We start from the raw sequence: 8,085 nt of genomic DNA, 5'->3' as shown, positions 1-8,085 counted from the left end.
GTGTTTTGGAAAAAGGAGGTGGTTGGGATTGTTATTTACCGTTGATTGAGTTTACCTACAACAATAGTTTTCATTCGAGCATTGGTATGGCGCCGTTTGAAGCTTTGTATGGTAGGAGATGTCGGACACCGTTATGTTGGTGTGAGTCCGGTGAGAGTGCTGTGGTCGGACCGGAAATTGTTCAACAGACTACAGAAAAGATTAAGATGATTCAGGAAAAGATGAGGATGGCTCAGAGTCGTCAGAAGAGTTATCATGACAAGAGGAGGAAGTCACTTGAGTTTCAAGAGGGAGATCATGTGTTTCTTCGTGTTACTCCGATAACAGGTGTTGGTCGGGCTTTGAAGTCGAAGAAGTTGACACCTCGATTTATTGGTCCTTATCAGATTTTAGAGAGGATAGGAGAGGTAGCCTATCGTATCGCTTTACCGCCGTCACTTGCGAATTTGCATGAGGTTTTTCATGTGTCTCAGTTGAGGAGGTACATTCATGATCCGTCGCATGTAGTCCAAGTGGATGATGTACAGGTGAGAGATAACCTGACTGTTGAAACATCGCCTATGAGGATCGAGGATCGGGAGTTGAAGCAGTTGCGGGGTAAAGAGATTGTCTTAGTGAAGGTAGCTTGGGGAGGACCAGCAGGTGGCAATGTGACTTGGGAACTGGAGAGTCAGATGAAGGAGTCCTATCCAGAGTTATTTGTTTGAGGTATGTTTTCGAGGACGAAAACTCTTTTAGTGGGGGAGAGTTGTAACACCCCAAATAAAGTAAAAGAATTATTTAATTAAGTTAATAATATATTTAATAATTTAATTAAATAAATTGAATTATTGGATTATTATTATTATTTTGGAATAATAATTATTATTGGAAAATATATAAGTGGAATAAGAGAAAAGGTTTTCATTTTTGGAAAAGGTTTTTACGTGAAAACTGAGAAGCTGCAGAGAAGAGGAAAAGGGCAAAGAGCTGTAGAGCAAAGGTTGGAGAACGGAAAAGCTTGAAGCTCGAAGAGTTGCCGGATTGTTAAGGTAAGGGGGGTTTATCGTCGTTTAATGGGTATTATCGATTAACATGTAATGGGTAGTGATAAGCCGTCGATTGACCCTAATTGGGATTTAGAATGCTGAGAAATTATGTTGAATAAGTTGTATTAAAGCTGAAATTGAATTTGTGTTTGAGTGTATTGTGAATTTCTGAGCGTATAGCTTTTTACGGAAGTTGAATCGGAGGTCCGGAAGTCCTCCAACGGCGGAAAATGCGGAAACTCTGCATTCTGCCTTGTGTTAGCGCAGGAACTGCTGTTTCGCCTGCGTTAACCGGTTAACCCAGGGTGTTAACCGGTTAACACTGTTATAAATTGTGAAAAATGTTGAGTTTTGCCTGCGTTAACCGGTTAACCTATAGCGTTAACCGGTTAACACTGTTGCGTTTTGCCTGGAAGTGTAATTTTCCTGCGTTAACCGGTTAACCTATAGCGTTAACCGGTTAACACTGTTGCAGTATGTAAAAATGGTTGATTTTTATGATATAAGTGTAATTGGTGATTGGCCTATTGTATCCAATTGTGATAAATAAATTCGTGGAGTCTATGTTGCGAAATGTTGATGCAAATATGTTGATAAGTTGTTTTGTGGAAAATATTAAGTTGTAGGCTGATGAGCCAAAGTTGAATATAAGTTGTTTTGTTGAAAATGCTGAGTTGTAGGCTGATGAGCCAAAGTTGATTTTTAAGTTGTTGTTGCTGAAAAAGCTATTATGTTGTCGTTGTTATTATGTTGTTGAACTTTCAAGTCGTACATGCCATATACATTCATATGCATTAAGTCGGGGCTTTTGCTCACACCACGTTGGCCTGGATTGGCAAAATTATAGGGCTTTTGCTCACACCACGTTGGCCTGGATTGGCAAAAATTTTAAGTTGAAAGTTGAAGGCTTATGCCTTGATGCCCACTAAACTGGCAATGATTTTAAGTTGGGAGTTTTACTCCAAATGGTACCACATGCATGAAGAGTCGAGTCTCATTTGAGTTGCATTTACGTTGTGTTTGAATATGATGTTGAGTTGAATATGCTGCTACCGAATGCATGATATGATGTGGGTGATTAACGGGTAAAGTTACTTAACATAACATGATGATTTATAATATTTGTTATATCGATTGAGGAACTCACCCTTACAGTTATATTTTTCAGGTAACGAGCAGTGAGTCGAGTAGAAGCTAGTGCTTGAAGTCTAGAGTGGTTTTAGTGGGTCATGCTCTGATAGATGTAACATCGGGACGGGATGTTTTATTTGTTGAATAAATGTTAATTTTAAGATATTACAGATGTTGAATGTTTCTATCCGCTGCGAATTTTTAAAGAAGTGTTTATGTTGGATTAAATAATGAGCATGACTGATTTTTACGGTGAATTATGTGAAGTATTATGTGACACCCTTGGTGCATGATTACTCTGATATTGATTTATATGCTGTTGTTTTAATTGAATATTTGGGGTATTTAGAAGGGTGTTACAGGCGACTCTGCTGGGGACACTAAGAAGTTGACCTCTTGCTTGTCCATCTTCCCTAAGCGAGTCCCTCCTAGCTTGTGTGATTTCTTGTTTATTGGGTGTTCATGCTTTTGTACATTTATTTGCTTACCTGCTTGCATGCATCTGTTGTATCTGTTGGATCTGTTTGTTTGTTTGTTGGGATGGGGTGTTCTATGAGAGATAAGCCCATTACCCAGGCTTGAGTGTACACACAGGTTTTAGAGTGGATAATCATGAGGCTTGCATGGCGTGTTGCTACGTTAAGTCGTTCGTGAAGAACCACACCCAGACGAGGTTTCTTTTGGATATATTATGTCTTACGGGTGTTCCGTAACGGCAGGATGTTCCTCTAGAAATCGTAGACTCTGGTGACCATTTCCCGAGAACTCAGTCGAGGCCTCTCCTCCGAGACGTGATTATGTTAGCTCTGGTGGGCGCATTCTCGCTGCTCAATCCGAGGATCCTGAGACTGGGAACTTGTTATTAGGATGTCTTGTTGAGGGGAGTCAATGGAGGTCTTTTGTCCCGTAATAATACCAAACCTTCAGTGGTAAACGTATTATTCGCGACTGAAGGGCTGAAGCTGACGAACTTCTGTTCTTAGAACCTACCAGTGAGGGGCGGGCTAAATTCAGGAAACCTTAACCTCCGACCAACCCGGTTTTCTGGAGCAGAGATCTGATCTTATATTATATTCTTCAGTGGGTTTTCTCTTCAGACAGTGCAACCCGACAGATGTTCAAGCAGATACAGCAATCTTGATTTCCATGCCACTGCATTGCATTCACATCATTGCATCACATCATTCTGCATTCATATCATTTAACACATGTTTATCCATTTCTAGGGGGTTTACATCTTCTTCTTGATTCTAGTCGGGGTTTTCTTCTTACACTGTTTATCAAATGTGAGACTGAAAGCTATGGAAGGACAGAATCCTCTGGGAGTAGATGTTGCTGACTTGGGGCTGGTCCCAGGTGTGAGAGTGCCACCGAAATTCAAAGTCCCGGTCTTTGACAAATATAATGGCAGCTCTTGCCCCAAAACTCACGTGCAAGCTTATTTCCGTAAAATGGTTGCATACTCTGATGACGAGAAGCTACTTATGTACTTCTTCTAGGATAGCCTAGCTAGGACATCCTTGGAATGGTATATGAGGCTGGACAGAGCCCATATTCGCTGCTGGAGGGATTTGGCGGAGGATTTCGTAAAGCAGTATCAGTATAATGCAGACATGGCTCCGGACAGAACTCAACTTCAGAATCTGTCTCTTAAAAGCAATGAGTGCTTCAGGGAATACGCTCAACGCTGGAGGGAGATAGCTTCCCGTGTTCAGCCTCCTATGTTGGAAAAGGAAATGGCCAACATGTTCATGAATACGCTGCCTGGACCTTATCTGGAGCGTCTGGTGGGGTGCAATGCCTCCAACTTTGCTGATGTGGTCTCTACCGGAGAGAGGGTGGAGAATTACCTGAAGACCTGCAAGATCCAAAATGGAGTTGGATCTTCATCAGGGGTAAAAAAAGTCGTTCATTGGAGGGCATAAGCAGAGAGAGGGGGGACTGAATTCTTTGACTTCCTATCAGAACAGAGGTGTTAGAAGGAACAGTTGCCAGAATTATCATCAACAACCGTATGTTGCGGTTGTGACCATTCCAGCTGCAGCACCACTACAACAACAACAACCATAACTTCAACCAGCTCAGTACCAACAGCAGCAACAACCGGGTAACAGACCCGCCTATCAACAGAGGCAAAGGATGATGGACCGGCGTTTCGACACCCTTCCAATGTCGTACGCTCAGTTGTTTTCTAGTCTTCAACAACTACAACTTGTGCAATTGCACACTCTGGCTCCTCCTGTTGGTAGACTTCCGGTGGGTTACGACGCCAACGCTAGGTGTAGCTTCCACTCTGGGGCACCTGGCCATAACATTGAGAACTGCAAAGCTTTTAAGCACGTAGTTCGGGACCTCATAGATTCAAAAGCCATCGACCTTGCACCGGCTCCGAATGTCGTCAACAATCCCATGCCGCAGCATGGTGGTGCAAACATTAATATGATGGAAGGATAAGCCAAGTCCATCAAAGATGTGTTGAAACTGAAGACTCCGTTGTTGGATATCAAGGGCTACTTGTTGAAGGCCGATGTTTTCCCCGGTTGTGGGAAGGGTTGTTTGGATTGTGCTACTCAGAGTGGAGGTTGTTTGAAGCTACAACAGGGTATCCAGGTCTTGCTCGACAAAGGTATCCTCCAGGTTGAAGATTTGTCTGTCCAAGAGTCTGCGGAAGGGGTTGAGGGAGAAGTGTTTGAAGATGCTACTGATGAATTCGCAGATGTTGTTCCTACTGATTTTGTGATCCATGATGATGTTGTCGCTGATATTCCAAACATGGCGTTTGATTCTGATGTACTTGCTGAACTTGGTTCCGATGTTTCGGATGTGTGTACTTCAGCACTTCAGACTCGTCAGGGGCCGATTACTTTCTCCAGCGCTGGCATCTTTCAGTATGGCCAGGTATCAGCAATCAATGAAGAGGGTGGGGATAGTGATTGTGACATCGATAACTGGGTGCGTCCGAGGATCCCGGGTGAAGTCATCAACAATTGGTCTTCTGAGGAGATTGTCCAAGTCACTTTTCTGAAGGAGTAATTTTCTTTGTTTATTCATGCATGTCCAAGTCTTACGTTCCGCCCAGGGCGTAATGACTCATTGTAGGGCTCATCTATGTGACACTTGCATTTTTTATCATAAATAAAGGACGTCTTTTTGCATTCAAATATTTTGTTCCCTGTCTTTCTATTTTTGCAGTTTTTCAAAATAAAAAAAATGGCAATGTTTAGTTTAGTTCCCACTTTTTTCTTTCACACTCATAAGCACATACCATCACTCATGCAGATGCACGTCACCGGATCCTATTGATAACGGTTCTGCTATGGCTCGCTTCGACTTTGAAAATCCAATCTTTCAAGCTGAAAAAGAGGGTGATGAAGACTGTGAACTTCCTGAAGAACTTGTCAGGTTCTTAAAACAGGAAGAAAGGGTCATTCAACCGTATCAAGAGCCTACTGAAGTGATTAATCTCGGCCCCGAGGACGCCAAGAGAGAAATCAAGATAGGAGCTGCTTTGGGAGATGATGTGAAGAAAGGGCTGATTGAATTGCTGCAAGAATACGTTGACATCTTCGCCTGGTCTTATCAGGACATGCCCGAGCTGGACACAGACATCGTGGTACACAGCTTGCCTCTCAAAGAAGGTTGTCCTCCGGTCAAGCAGAAGCTCAGAAGAACAAGACCAGAGATGGCTGTTAAGATAAAGGAAGAAGTGCAAAAGCAGTTGGATGCAGGGTTTCTAGCAGTCACCAATTATCCGCCATGGGTTGCAAACATCGTCCCAGTACCTAAGAAGGATGGAAAGGTACGGATGTGTGTCGACTACCGGGATCTGAACAGAGCTAGCCCTAAAGATGATTTCCCATTACCTCACATCGACGTTTTGGTGGATAATACAGCTCAGTTCTCGGTATTCTCCTTCATGGATGGCTTTTCTGGCTATAACCAAATCAAGATGGCACCAGAGGACATGGAAAAGACAACTTTCATAACCCCATGGGGCACCTTCTGCTACAAGGTGATGCCATTTGGTCTGAAAAATGCCGGAGCAACATATCAATGAGCTATGATGACTCTGTTCCATGATATGATTCATCATGAAATCGAGGTTTATGTGGACGATATGATTGCCAAATCTCAGACAGAAGAAGAACGTTTGGTGAATCTGCAGAAATTGTTTGAACGGCTAAGGAAATTCAAACTGAGACTTAATCCGAACAAGTGCACTTTCGGGGTGAGATCGGGAAAATTGCTGGGTTTTATTATTAGCGGAAAAGGGATTGAGGTGGATCCTGACAAAGTGAAAGCAATACAGGAAATGCCTGAGCCAAGAACAGAGAAGCAAGTCCGTAGTTTCTTAGGGAGGTTGAACTACATTGCAAGGTTCATCTCTCACCTAACAACCACGTGTGAGCCAATTTTCAAATTGCTGAGGAAAGATCAGGCTATCAGATGGAATGAAGATTGTCAAAGGGCTTTCGAGAAGATAAAAGAGTATTTGCAGAATCCTCTTATCCTTATGCCTCCAGTCCCAGGGAGACCGCTGATTATGTACTTGACAGTACTTGACAATTCCATGGGTTGTGTTCTCGGTCAACACGACGAGACAGGTAGGAAAGAACATGCCATCTACTACTTGAGTAAGAAGTTCACAGATTGCGAGTCGAGATACTCAATGCTTGAGAAGACATGTTGTGCACTTGCATGGGCTGCTAAGCGATTGAGACAATACATGCTGTCTCACACAACCCTACTGATCTCCAAGATGGATCCAGTCAAATACATATTCGAGAAGCCAGCTCTCACCGGAAGGGTGGCTCGTTGGCAAATGGTACTGACAGAGTACGATATCCAGTATACATCCCAGAAAGCCATCAAGGGGAGTATTCTGTCAGACTATCTTGCTCAGCAGCCGATTGATGATTATGAGCCGATGAAGTTTGATTTTCCAGATGAAGACATCATGTTCCTCAAGATGAAAAACTGTGAAGAGCCAGTTGTTGAGGAGGGACCTGATCCAAATGAAAAGTGGACTTTGTTGTTTGATGGGGTTGTCAATGCTAGAGGAAGTGGAATTGGCGCTGTCATTACTACTCCGAAAGGTGCCCACATGCCTTTCACCGCTCGTTTGACTTTTGAGTGCACAAATAATGAAGCTGAGTACGAGGCCTGTATCTTGGGTATTGAGCAAGCCATTGATCTGAGAATCAAGACTCTGGACATCTTCGGAGATTCAGCTCTGGTGATCAATCAAGTGAATGGTGATTGGAATACTCTCCAGCCCACTCTGGTCCCCTACAGAGATTACACGAGAAGATTGTTGACTTTCTTCATAACAGTAAAATTGTATCATATACCTCGTGATGAGAACCAGATGGCAGACGCACTTGCTACTCTATCCTCCATGATCAAGGTAATTCGTTGGAACCATGCTCCAAGGATCGATGTGATGCGCCTTGACAGGGCCGCGTATGTGTTTGCTGCTGAACTGGTAGTCGATGACAAGCCCTGGTATCACGATATCAAGTGCTTTCTGAAGAATCAAGAGTACCCTGCAGGGGCATCCAACAATGACAGAAAGACTTTGAGAAGATTGGCAGGCAGTTTCTTCTTGAACAAAGACGATGTGCTGTATAAGAGGAACTTCGACATGGTTTTTCTCAGATGCGTGGACAGACACGAGGCGGACATGTTAATACAGGAAGTTCATGAAGGTTCCTTCGGTACTCATGCCGGTGGACATGCAATGGCTAAGAAATTGTTGAGAGCGGGTTATTATTGGATGACCATGGAATCAGATTGCTTCAAATATGCTCGGAAGTGTCATAAATGCCAAATTTATGCTGATAAGGTGCAGGTGCCGCCAAATCCTCTGAATGTGATGACTTCGCCGTGGCCGTTTGCTATGTGGGGTATTGACATGATTGAAAAG

The sequence above is a fragment of the Lathyrus oleraceus genome, chromosome 7, assembly GCF_024323335.1.
Source record: "Lathyrus oleraceus cultivar Zhongwan6 chromosome 7, CAAS_Psat_ZW6_1.0, whole genome shotgun sequence".
Classification (NCBI taxonomy): domain Eukaryota; kingdom Viridiplantae; phylum Streptophyta; class Magnoliopsida; order Fabales; family Fabaceae; genus Lathyrus; species Lathyrus oleraceus.
The sequence above is the reverse complement of the archived record's forward strand: the minus strand, read 5'-3'. Positions refer to the sequence as shown.